General features: G+C 34.2%; 1 pseudogene; it reads right to left on the bottom strand.

Moving 5' to 3' along the window:
* Positions 1-820: 820 nt before the first annotated feature.
* LOC143617076 (putative glycosyltransferase 7 pseudogene) lies at positions 821-2231 on the bottom strand (annotated as a pseudogene).
* Between the last annotated feature and the right edge of the window lie 10463 nt (positions 2232-12694).

Genomic DNA, 12694 nt, shown 5'->3' with positions numbered 1-12694 from the left:
GTGATTAGTATTTCAGTCCAATTCTTCTTACCATAAGATGATAAAGAAACTAAAAAGGAATCTTTTAGTTAGATATCTAAAGAAATTTGACATTTTATTAAATACTAATTCGGATGTCACCAAACCGTCCCCATATACTGGTTCCCTAGTAAGATGTCAGGACCGACTGAACCAGATGATATTATGATTATTAGTTATTTAAATTTAAAATTACTTTTTATAACTTAAAATTTAAACTGTTTTTTAAAACATATTTCATTAAAAAGGAAAAGGATCTAAATGACAGCAAACAGCGAATCCATAGATATTTGAATCCGAGGTTCTAGAAAAAAGTGTAATAAAGAGAATATTTGATAAGGATAATATAGTTTTGTCATTTGCAAATACGATACCGATATCTTTATAGACTGGTTAGTAGATGAACACTTTTATACATGGTTGGTTATATGCTAGCTGAACCACTAGGGATCCGGTTTCTAGTCCAGTCCTGACTAGTCCAAAATTAATAATATTTTCAAGATATTTAAACACTTAAAATACTCTTTAAAGTAAAATTGTTAAAATCGTACTTAGTTTTGGTCATATTTGAAAATTTTATCGTTCGTTTTTGCGAACCAGACAAATATGACCAAAAGTTTAGTTTATTGTATTTTTAAGTTGAAGAATGCAGCAAAATGGGAATATAGTTATTGTCAAATTCACTTTACTAAACTATATTTTGAGTTTCAAATTGAAAATCTATGAAGAGGCAGAAAACCTCCCAAAATGTTAAATAACTTTTAATCTACAAACACTTCACAATAGAAACCATTTTATTCTTTTGAACTAAACAAGTTCTAAAATATGTCCAGAAAGCGTATAATTAAACAACTTCATAACCTCTATTCAAATCACGCCGGATAATCAAAAGGCAACGGCGAAACAACCGACGGGTCCGATAGATTCCGATGAACAAACCCATAATTCCGTAACACCTGATTATCCGCAAAATTCAACGCCTTGTTCATCGCATCACGACACCCTTTCGCAGTAAACACCGGGTTATGCTTCCCATTACACGGCTGACAACCCGCAAAATGCGTCACAAAAGGCCGCCTCCAGCTCCCAAACTCATTCCCCGCATCTTTCAACAAAGGCTCCCGTAACACCCCGTACCGCTCACTCACCTTCTCCGCGTGCCTTCGCCTTAACATACCCGCACCCGTCTCGATTTCCAAATACCTTTCCGTTATATTTTTTAACGTGTCCACAATCACAACCCAGTAACCTTCTAAATAATATCCCGTCTCAATTAACATTTTTTTCCCGTACCATTTGTTATGATCTTTTAACAACAAATAAGCCAAAGCCGTTTGATCATCCGACTCGTGCTTAAACACGTCTAGCAAAACCTTAGCCCATTTGTCGTAATGAACAGACCGTGGGCCCATATCAGCCCACGTGTCCAAAAAATCAAGGGACCACTGACAATTTCGTATCAGAAATGATCCAGCGTTTAACCCTAACCAGCTTTTCTTCTCGTACACCTCCTTCGGCCACCCATGTACGACAAAATTATAATCATCGTACTTACGAAACGGGATCTTAAACTCCATGTCGGTGAACGCGGCATCCTCGTCAAGCCACCAGATCCACTCGGCTTCCGGGTGTGCCGCCATGGCAGCCCTAACCGCAGGGATTTTGGCCCAGCATGACGGCATACCCGGGTCGAGCAAAACATTGTTATAGAAAATGTCATACCCGTGGGTACGACAGTAATCCACCTTGTTACGGAAAAACCGTAACAAGAAGTGGTCCCCCGTGGGGGATTTGCACGGGGTAGAGCGTGTCCCGGTTACTATCAGAACACGCTCTTGCAAACCTGGCTCAAACGACGGGTGCAGTTTGAGCCAGGTTTGCCTTTTATGGTCCCAGTTTGTTATGGGTTTGTTGAGGGTGTAACTGAAATCTGGGTCGTCGTAGAATGTGGTGACGGATGGGTCGGATTGGAGGTTGAAGGCCGGGTGGGGCTGGTTGCAGGTGGGTGGTGTGGAGGACTTGTATTGCGAGTCGTGAGTGGAGAAGAAGAAGAAAGCCCAGAGGATTAATAACGCCGAGACGGCTCCGGCGAGGAAGATTGAGGGGCGGTCAAGGGTGCGAATTGTCGGCTTTCGCCAGTTTGTGTGGGAGAATACGACCATGGGTTCTGATTGATTATTGTGCACTTTTCCAATGTAATGATTTATTATAAGTATATGTATGTATATCGTGAGAATTTATTTTAATGTTTTTTTTATGGTTTTAATTCCCAAATAGAATTATTCACATTCAATTTATTTATTCATTTGTTTAAAGTCAGTTGTTCATAAAGAAATTTGGTGAAGGTAATACATTACATCAGGCAAATAAAATAGAAAGTAAACGCATATATTGAAGACTTTTAATTTATTACACTTTAAAATGTTAGTATTAGAGTTTATATTAATACTAGCTTTTATAACTCCTTTGCAAGTTGCAATCAAGTATTGTGATTTGTCCTTGGAGAAAAAAAATTATTGTGATTTGAGAGCTTAACTTACAAATTTAATAAACACTAAGGTTTACAAAAAGAAGAAAAAAATACCGTAAACAATATTGGTATGTGAAAAAGAAAAATGACAGTAAACGCATAAACTTGTTAACGTCATTTAAAACATAAATGAAAAAATATAAAAAAAGCTCCACATATGAGCTAAATTACTTGAGGCACACACATAAAAAGGGGAAAATGAAGAACAACTAATTAAATTAATTAAATAAATAGAGAGGACGGGGCACCATTATGGGTAAGGTGTATGATTTCTAACTCACGTGGTAACACCATCAACATTTCATGTGAGTAGGGTGTACGGTTTCATTTCATGTCAAAAGTTTCATTTCATGTCAAAAGTAAAAATTTGTCACATAAAATTGATTCATTTTTTATATTTATCGTATTTGGAGAACTAAAAAACAAATAAAGAAAAAGTTCTATTGTACTTGCGGGTAGTTGTTTCAAGTTATTTTGTGGTTTATAGGAACTTGAGGGTAGAAATAAAGTGATAGCGTGATAGTGCAAGATTGAGAGTTGCATACTGCATAGATAATACACATGAGTGCCCCTCCACACTAATACATAATACATATGAGTTTATAAAATAAAGGAATATTTGCCTCATATAATCCTAACTATGGCCCATTGGCAAATATAAAGACCAACTATCAAAATGGTAAAATATAATCCCAACTACGCATGTGGGTGGAAAATTGAAGGGAAGTTAACCTTCCGTTAGTTTTTGTGACGTGGCGGCTGAGCTGTCTCCTTACCAGCTGACTGGGATGCTGACTGGTATATTAATTAAAAAAACATATAGATTAAATCAAAACCACCTGGTTCGTTCAATTACGCCCTAAAACCCCAAATTGGGATCATTGAAGAACCCTAGAAACACGAAATCCATGGAATTGAGCTCGTCTTCCACTTTGTCATCTCGCCGTAAGAAAAACCCTAAAAGGTTTATGGTTGATTTTGATGGGAAGGTGTATTGTAAACATGATTTGCTTTCGATTGTTAGAGTTGCTGGGCATAAAAGTGTTCGCAATGGAGAAGAGTTCTATAGGTGCCCTTTATGGCCTGTAAGTACCCCCGTCTAATGTACAAATTATCAAATTCTGTTAGTCGATTACAATCTTTGTGTGTTTTTAGAATGAAGATTGCAAATTATTCATGTGGAAACAAGAGATTGATGAGTTTTTGAAGGAGCATGGCCAATGCATATGCAGAACCAGAGAAGAACAAGAACTTGAAGATTTAAGGATGGAAAACTTGAAGTTGCAGAACATGCTTTTGCAAGAAGAAAACCAGAAACTAAAGGATTTGTGTTTGCTAAAAAAGAACAATTGGAAGCTTCAAATTGTATTAGGTTTAGTAGTTGTAATGATAGCAATATGTTGGTTGTTTTAGGTTTGATAATCAGTTTCTTATTTTGACTTGGACACATCAGTTTGTTATGTTGACTTGGCTATTTGTAAGTTGAATGCAATGGTTTGATCTACTTGGACACATCATTTTGTTATTGAATTCAATGTGCAACCTGTGTTTATATGACTGCAATGGTTTGCATTAAGTAATGTGCAATATCATCAATGTGCACTAATCTGCACTAACTGCAATATGCACTAATAAGCAATAACAATCCAGAATATGCACTAACAATCTGCAATCTGCACTAATAACAATCTGCACTAACTGCAATCTGCACTAACAAAATAACCATACCTGCACTAACTAATCTGCACTAATAAGCAATCTGCACTAACTAACAATCTGCACTAACAAAATAACCATACCCTTATTCCAGAAATGACCAAAATACCCTTGGTCAAAAACAAACCAAAAGGTAAACACTTGACCATTACATTCATCCAAAAATAACCATTTAGTCATACAAAATAACCACACATAAAGTCATACAAAATAACCATAGCATACATGTTACTAATACCATAACAGATTACATTCATCCAAAATAGTAGATTATTTGTCTTGAAAACACATTTCAACCAAAGTCAACACTATTCAACTAGCTTCTTTGTCTCCCTTGCTCTTACTTCTTGTTGCAACAGAGGAATATGTTGGTTGGCTTGGCTAAGTTGACTGTGTTGGTTGACTTGGTTGAGTTGACTGTGTTGGTTGACTGGCTTCGTTGACTTGACTTAGCCTTGGTGAATCTACCCTTTGGTAGTCTGTCCCATCCCCTTGGCCTTTTAGAACCTGACAATCATAAATGAGAGAAACATACATGATTAAATAACAAACAAGACAAGATTATTACATCAAAAATGAAACTTACCAGACACAACATGTTGACTTGACTGGGTTGAAACACCCTCAGTTGGGGTTGGTGTTGGTGTTGGTTTTGGTTGTGCTCTTGGCCTTCCTCTTTTGTTTTTCACATCACTTTTTTACCCTTATGTTTCTCCAGGCACTTCTTGATGTTGTGTGTTGTGGACTTGCAATAACTACATTTCATAACAACTCCATGCTTAGTCAACCTTCCTGGCTTCTTTGGATCTTCATGTGGGTCTCTCTTCCTGTTTTTCTTTGGTCTTCCAGGCATTTTCTTCACAGGAGGTGGGTCAAGAGGTAAGTCCACATGTGGCCAGTACCTTTCACTTGGCAAAGGAGTAATACTGAATTCATAAGCCTTCAAGTATTGCTCCTTAAGATAACACTTATTAACAAAATCCTTTGCATTTGTTTTCAAGAACCCAGCCAATGCACAAACATGCTTACATAGTACACCAGTTAAGTCCCACCTTCTGCAAGTGCATGACCTTTCACATATGTCCACTACAAAGTCTTCATCAAAATCACTTACTTGGAATACAACTGTTGATGAGGGGTATACTTTACATTTATGGGCCCAAGTTTTCTCTTTATTAATCTTAGCTTGAATCCTAGGACAAACAACCACATTTTTTTTGTAACATCTGTGTGTACCTTGTTGCTAGCATGCTCATTACTTGCACCCTAATATCCTCTGACATATCAATGACATGTTTGGATCTAGCTGCAACTATGGTTCCATTGAAAGTTTCTGCCATGTTGTTTACTATCACATCACATTTGGTATCAGTTTCAAGAAAGCACCTTGAGAAGCATTTAGGGTTTTGTTTTGTTAATGCTTCCACTGCATCAGGTGATATATCATACATCTCCTTCATTGCAGCATTGTAATCAACTTCAGTATAAGCCCTACATGCCCTCCAGTAAAGTTTGTTGTACTCTTCACCCTTGTAGTCTTTATGCCAGTTGGCAAAAATATGTCTTGCACAGTTTCTGTGTTCAGCATTCTTCCACACCACATGAACAGCATTAACAAGTCCCTATCACAACAGACCAAAATATTAGTATATGTATGTAAATGTGACAAATGATTAAGTCACAAATACCTTTTGTTGGTCTGAGATCAATGTCCAACCTTTCCCATCATCAGTCACATCTAAACACTTACTTAACTCAAGCATAAACCATTCCCAACTGTCATTTTTTTCACCCTCAACCATTGCCCATGCTACAAGATACATTTGATTGTTTGGATCCCTACCAATAGCAACCAATAACATACCACCCAGAAAGGTTTTAAGGAAGCAACCATCTAGGCACAAAATCTTCCTACAACCTGCTAGAAACCCCCTTTTCAAACCATCAAAACATACAAACAACCTGAAAACATACCAATTCTATGTTAAAGCTTCTATATATTAACTAAAACTATATAATCATTAAAAGTTAAGATGTACCTGAAAAAACACTCTATTGGGGATGCTTCCAAATCTTCCCTGTTGTATCCTGGTGGGGCAGTAACTAGTTCAAATGTTGATGTTGGGTTAGCCTTTCTTAATGCTGCTATATATGAACCAAGTTTGCTGTAATGATCCCTCATTGACCCATGCAACATTTTATAAGCACAAATCTTGGCATTATAAGCCATCCACTTGTTTATGATCACATGATACTTTTCTCTAACAGCATCTTGAATATCTTTGGCAGACCAATTTGGTTTTGCTTTAAACACTGGTAAAAAGTTAGTAGCAATGTATGAATTAGTCAATTGCCTATTCTTTTTCATGTTTCTTTGGAAACTGTGTTCATTTGTTACAGATTTAATCATGTAGCTTTTTTTACCAGTATCATATGAACAAAACAACTTGAATGGACACCTTTTACACACTTAATACTTATTCTGCCACCTCTGTGCTTGTTACTAGAAGAAACAGCCATATTCCAACCATTTACCATGGCATACTTCTTCACAGCTGATCTAAAAGCCTCCCTACTTATAAACCTTATTCCAGAATACCAGTTAAAATTTGCCTAATCAGTTTGCTTACCTACAATTGGAACATTTTCTCTGTACTTGTTGCCTCTTATGTCATCATCTTCACTATTTCCAGGTGTGTGAACATCACCATCTGAATCTTCATAACTACTGTATGTGTTTAAGTGACTGGTCCCCACATGACTTAACAAGTTCAAATCATCTGCATCTTCACTTGTTTTGTTTTTCAACAAATCCTTAAGAAGCTTCTTTTGTTTTTCAATAGCCCGTTTATTCACTTGTTTTCTTGCAACAAATGAGCTCCTGAACTCTTCATCCTCAGATCCCTCATCATCATCCAGATTGAAATTATAAGATTCATCCTCTGAATCATCACCAGATCCAATATCAGTAGACTCATCTGAACTACTATGAATTGGGGATGCAGGTTTATCAATTGGTGGTGAAGGTGGAGTTTGAACAATTGGTGGTGATGAAATGTTGACTACTGGTGGTGGAGGTGGAGTTTTGACTACTGGTGTTGAAATCTTAACTGGTGAAATTGGGAATACCTGCTTTCTTGCTGTATTCTTGGAATACCTACGAGGACTTAAGGTAGTTGATGGAGAAGTGGCTGCAATAACTGGGACTGGGTTAGCAAGAGCTTGAGGGTTAATGGGCTGGGCTTCCATGTTAATGGTCTGGGTGGGTTGGGCTTCCATGTTAATAGGTTGGGCTTCCATGTTAATGGGCTGGGTGGGCTGGGATTCCATGTTAATGCTCTGGGGGGGGGGGGGGGCTGGGATTCCATGTTAATGGGCTTGGCTTGAGGATTATTGGGCTCCGATGGCTTTGGTTTGGTTATCTTTTGGGTTTGAACATATATGATCAAACGTTCTGATGCACCTAACAAAGAAGCCATCTCATGCACTACACTATCACTATCCAACAATTTCACACGTCCATCACCGGGTATCATGGCATACAACCACAAATCTTCCTTCTTTTCATACGGACCATAATCCATTGCATAACCAAGTATCTCAAAAAAGGATAGCTTATCAACATCTAACTCTAATGAAGTAGTTTTTACATTACCAACATACCTTAGCTTCGGAGGTTCGACCTCAAATTTCCCGCCTGTCTTGAAGTCGATGATAATATTATCACCCATTGTCAGTGTTGCTAGGGTTTGGAGTGAAGCAGACGAAAATGAAGAAATTGGGGATTGATTGAGGAGAGAATTAGGGTGAGAGTGAAACGGCGATCAATCGATTAAGGAGACAATAAGGGTGAGAGTAAATGGTGATTGATCAATTGATTAAGGAGTGACAAATTATTAAGTTTTAGTATATTACGAATTCCATGTCATCGTCCTCGTTAATTTAATCTATATGTTTTTTTAATTAATATACCAGTCAGCATCCCCGTCAGCAGGTAAGGAGACAGCTCAGCCGCCACATCACAAAAACTAACGGAAGGTTAACTTTCCATCAATTTTCCATCCACATGCGTAGTTGGGATTATATTTTGCCATTTCGATAGTTGGTCCTTATATTTGCCAATGGGCCATAGTTGGGATTATATGAGGCCAATATTCCTAAAATAAAAAAAAATAACACAAAAACGCATATTACATGTTTAAATCAATTAACTCGAGTCCATATCTGGATAAAATATAAATGGAGTAAACAAATATTACCCTCTTTCTTGCATATAGCACATGTAAATAAATCATGAATGAAATGAATAGTAAAGTGAGTGTGAAATTTTTTTTAGAATATATATATATATATATATATAGTTTGGATCAAATACAAATAAAATGAATGTGTTAATTATAAGAATCAAATAGAGTAATTACATAATTACTACTTGTACATAAAATTACTCTACTTGATTTTCACAATTAGCATTTAATTTAATTTGTATGTTAACTTTCCCATGTGTGTGTGTATGGAATAACACGCGTTTATGTTTTTTTGATATTTTTTTTAAACAATAATTTTTTTTCGTCTAGAATCTTCTTTAACTTTATGCTTGCAAGGATTTGAAATGTTGAACATCAACTGATCTATGAAAGGTCAAATACCGTATCACTAAGAATGATGGGTGTTTGATTTTTTTGCTTATTTGATTTAAATTTATCTAAATCACGTAGTTAAGTTGATAGTCGAGTTTATTTTTTAATTAGTTCCTTGTTTAACCTAATAAAAACAAGTTATACATAAAAAAAAGTTCAAATTCAATTTCGATTCTCATTTAATTCCAGATTATGTATCAATGTATCAACAAATAATACAGTTGATGTATCCTTAAGAAAATGAAAAGAAAGTAATCTACTAAGAGGGAAGTTACTCATCAAAATATGACTTCAAATAAAAACTAGTCTATTCTCTTTGAACCGACTCTAACATCTTGTCACCGAAAATGTAAAACCGAACTTGGTTTTGGTTTAAACCGAACAGCAAATCAAATTGAGTTTAGTTCGATTCTAATTAGTTTAGCTTCTAAACCGAACAACAAATCGAATTGAGTTCAGCTTGAGCTTGATTCTAATTGGTTTAGCTTCGTTTCATGTTTCGATTTAATTCCTATGGACCGGAATATTGAGCACCCGCGGAATTAATAATGTTACAAATGATTTGCTTCCATATGTATTTTACTTGATATATTATTATAATAGTTATGTTATTTTAAACTTTGTAATGCATACAAAAGTTGGAGGATACGGATGTTATATTGTTATTCGACCGAAAACCAATTCCTAAAGCCAAGTGCCAAGCCGTATATTTCCACTATTATTATATAGTTATATGATTTGCTTTAATTTATCTTAAAAACCTACCATAGCTTTACTATTAGTGTGATTTACTAAGTACGATGATGATGATCCTTTTATAAAACAACTTTGAGTCCTCGCTTTATGAGGGTTTATTTAAGGTGTTGTTAAACGTACTATTTCCCATTCGTTTTTACTAAACATACCACCTCATTCAAGTTTTACATGAATACGATTCAGAACTTTTTGTTGTTCTTTTGTCATTTTATTTTGTTATGTTTTATTATCATTATTATATTTAGAAACATTTTTTCAATTTTCCTAAAAAGTGTTTTTTCCTATTTATTTTTATCTTTTTATGCACATTAAAAAACATTTAAAAAACACAAAAACATTTATTTTCTTGTTTAGAAAAACCTTTTTTTTTACTTATTTAGAAAAACGTTGTTTTTTCTCATTTTTAAAAAATGTTTTTTTTATACATGCTTTAATCTTTTTGGAGAGCGTTTTTTTTAAAAGCAAGAGATAGTTTACATTCTTTTATAAAAATCATATTATTTTTTTTCTAACTAAATGGATTAAATAAGATACTACTTGATAAACAAATATGTTTCTTTTCTCAGTAACATTAATCTCATATACCCAAACCTAACAAAAAAAATTCAAATTGTTTTGAAAACATTTTATAAAAAAAAGAAAAGAAAACTAGATTGATAAAGTATACAAAACTTTTTAATACACTTTAATAAGATTTAAAGAAATAGAATAATAATCTATAACAAAAATATATAAAAAGATTGTAAAATAGAAATAAAAATTTAATAGTTTTTTATTTGATATTTTGGGATAATTATAAAATAAAATAAAATAAGAGAGACTAACATGCCAATTACAAATGTTAAGGGAAATGAAAGTTCAAGGGGGGTGTAAGTTTAGCAAAGAAGGAGGTATGTTTAGTCTAACCCTTTATTTAAGTTTTTGTTTTTAATCTTTTGCTATTTTATATTTTGTAATAATTAGTTTTATTTTTTTAACATAGTTTTGTTTTGATATAATACGTATATAGTAGTTTGTTACGTTCATTATATTTTTAACATTTGGGCTATTTCAATTAAGATGTGTAGGTTTTTTTAGATTTTTAATGAACGAACATAAACGAAAACGAACATGTTGATTTTTTTTAAACGAACAAACATGAACACAAATATTTGTCTTATAAAAAGGGGGCGTTTGATGTAGGTGGCGATGATGGTTGATGTGTGAGAGGGAAGGTTGGGTGTTAATCGAAAGTTAACTGGTGATGAAGAGGATAGACCGGAGACGAAGAATATATAAAGGAAATCTATTAAATTAGAATTTGATAATGAAAGTGTTTCACAAATAAATGAGATGCTATAATTCGTTTAAAAGCTATCCAGATTTTGTGAGGCTCATGACTCGTGAAAATAATATGTTGATTATGAAAGAGTTTCATAAATAAATGTGATGCTATAACTCATTCAAAGATTATCTGGTTTGATGAGACCCATGACCCGTAAATATAGTGTTTAAAAATAAGAATAAGATACACCATAAATTAAAGAAAATAAAAACCAATTAATCTTTAGTTTAATCAAATGTAGAATCACTTTTATTTTTATGAAAAATCCATTAACTATTACAATCTTTTATAATAGGATGCTGAATAATTTTTGTTTTCAAAATAAGGTATAAAAAATCATAAAAATAGTTATTTCGACTTAATTATTAATCAAAGTAAGCACTAACTAAAATGCTTCAAACACTTACCATGTGTAACATCTTGAAAATATTATACGTTATTAAGCGTGAACGTATACATGTATTAAGTGTCATGTAGTAAAAAAAAATGGGGACAACTAAGAATTTGACTTGGTTAACTAGATTGAAGTGTAATGGGGTCTTGTAAATAAACTAATTAAAGTACAAGGGTTGATTGTGTACATGAGCAACCAGAACTTGTAAAATATAGAATTGGGGGGGGGGGGGGGGACACAGAAATGTGTGTGTGTGTCGATCATCAGGAAGAAAAGAGGGGAAAACCCTTGTTAAGTTGATTCCTCAAATTGACAGGCTAAAGAGACGAAACCCTTGCATGTGGGTAAATTGATGGTCATCTCAACTTGGTGATTATAAGGTATGTCTTGAAATCATATTTGATGATAGTGGTGAAAGTTAACTAGTAGAATGCTTGCAATTAGTAAATGGATTATGATGATATGGTTAAATTGATAGTACATGAATGCTTAAATTCATCATAAATGTTGAAATTGTGAAGTACTTGGCATAAATTACTTGTTTGAAAGTGTTCAAGTCTACTTTGAAGTCGATTTTAACCCAGCGGCGGAGCCACATGTGCTTCACCGGGTTTGGCCGAACTCGGTCAATTTTCGGTTTCATATATAACCTAAAGGTACATTTAACGAGCGAACCCATTCTTTTCTGTCGAGTGAACCCAATATCATTTTAAAAAGGTATTTGAACCCATTGATTATGAAAAAAAATGGTTAAAAAGGTTTTTTTTTAGTAATGAATAATTTTCTATAAAATATAAAAACTTAAAAAAAAACTACAAAAATTAGTAACAAACGTTATTAATCGACTAATAATGACCCACATATGTTATATAGATTATAAAAAAAAGCCCCAAAATTATTAATAATATGGGTTAAAAAGCCCTACCCAATTAATACTAAAATAAAAATAAAATAGAAAAATAGCCAAAAACAACGACCGGACAATTCTTTTTATATCAACCAGGTCCAGACTATTGCCTCTTTCACCGGTTCAAGCCGAAAACAACGATGATGTACATTTGTTATGATAGTGATATCGTGTTTTATTTATTTGGCCGAATGACTGACCCGACCCATCCGGACCCAGAAACTTTGATGCCAAAAAATGATCAAGCACCTAAAAATTTCAAACCCATAAGAGAAAATTCCTGGCTCCGCCACTATTTTAACCTTAAGGTGAAAAACCGTAATTTCATGAACAAAAGGTATTGTATTAGCCATGATTGAATTTGCTTTTACATATAAATTGATTGTTTGTGAGATTTGAATGAAACTAG

This window comes from Bidens hawaiensis, unplaced genomic scaffold, assembly GCF_021521415.1.
Source record: "Bidens hawaiensis isolate Kalapana, Puna unplaced genomic scaffold, B.hawaiensis_p1.1 tig00052117_1, whole genome shotgun sequence".
NCBI classification, from domain to species: Eukaryota; Viridiplantae; Streptophyta; class Magnoliopsida; order Asterales; family Asteraceae; genus Bidens; species Bidens hawaiensis.
Note: the sequence above shows the minus strand (reverse complement) of the source record. Positions and strands in the feature narration are given on the sequence as shown.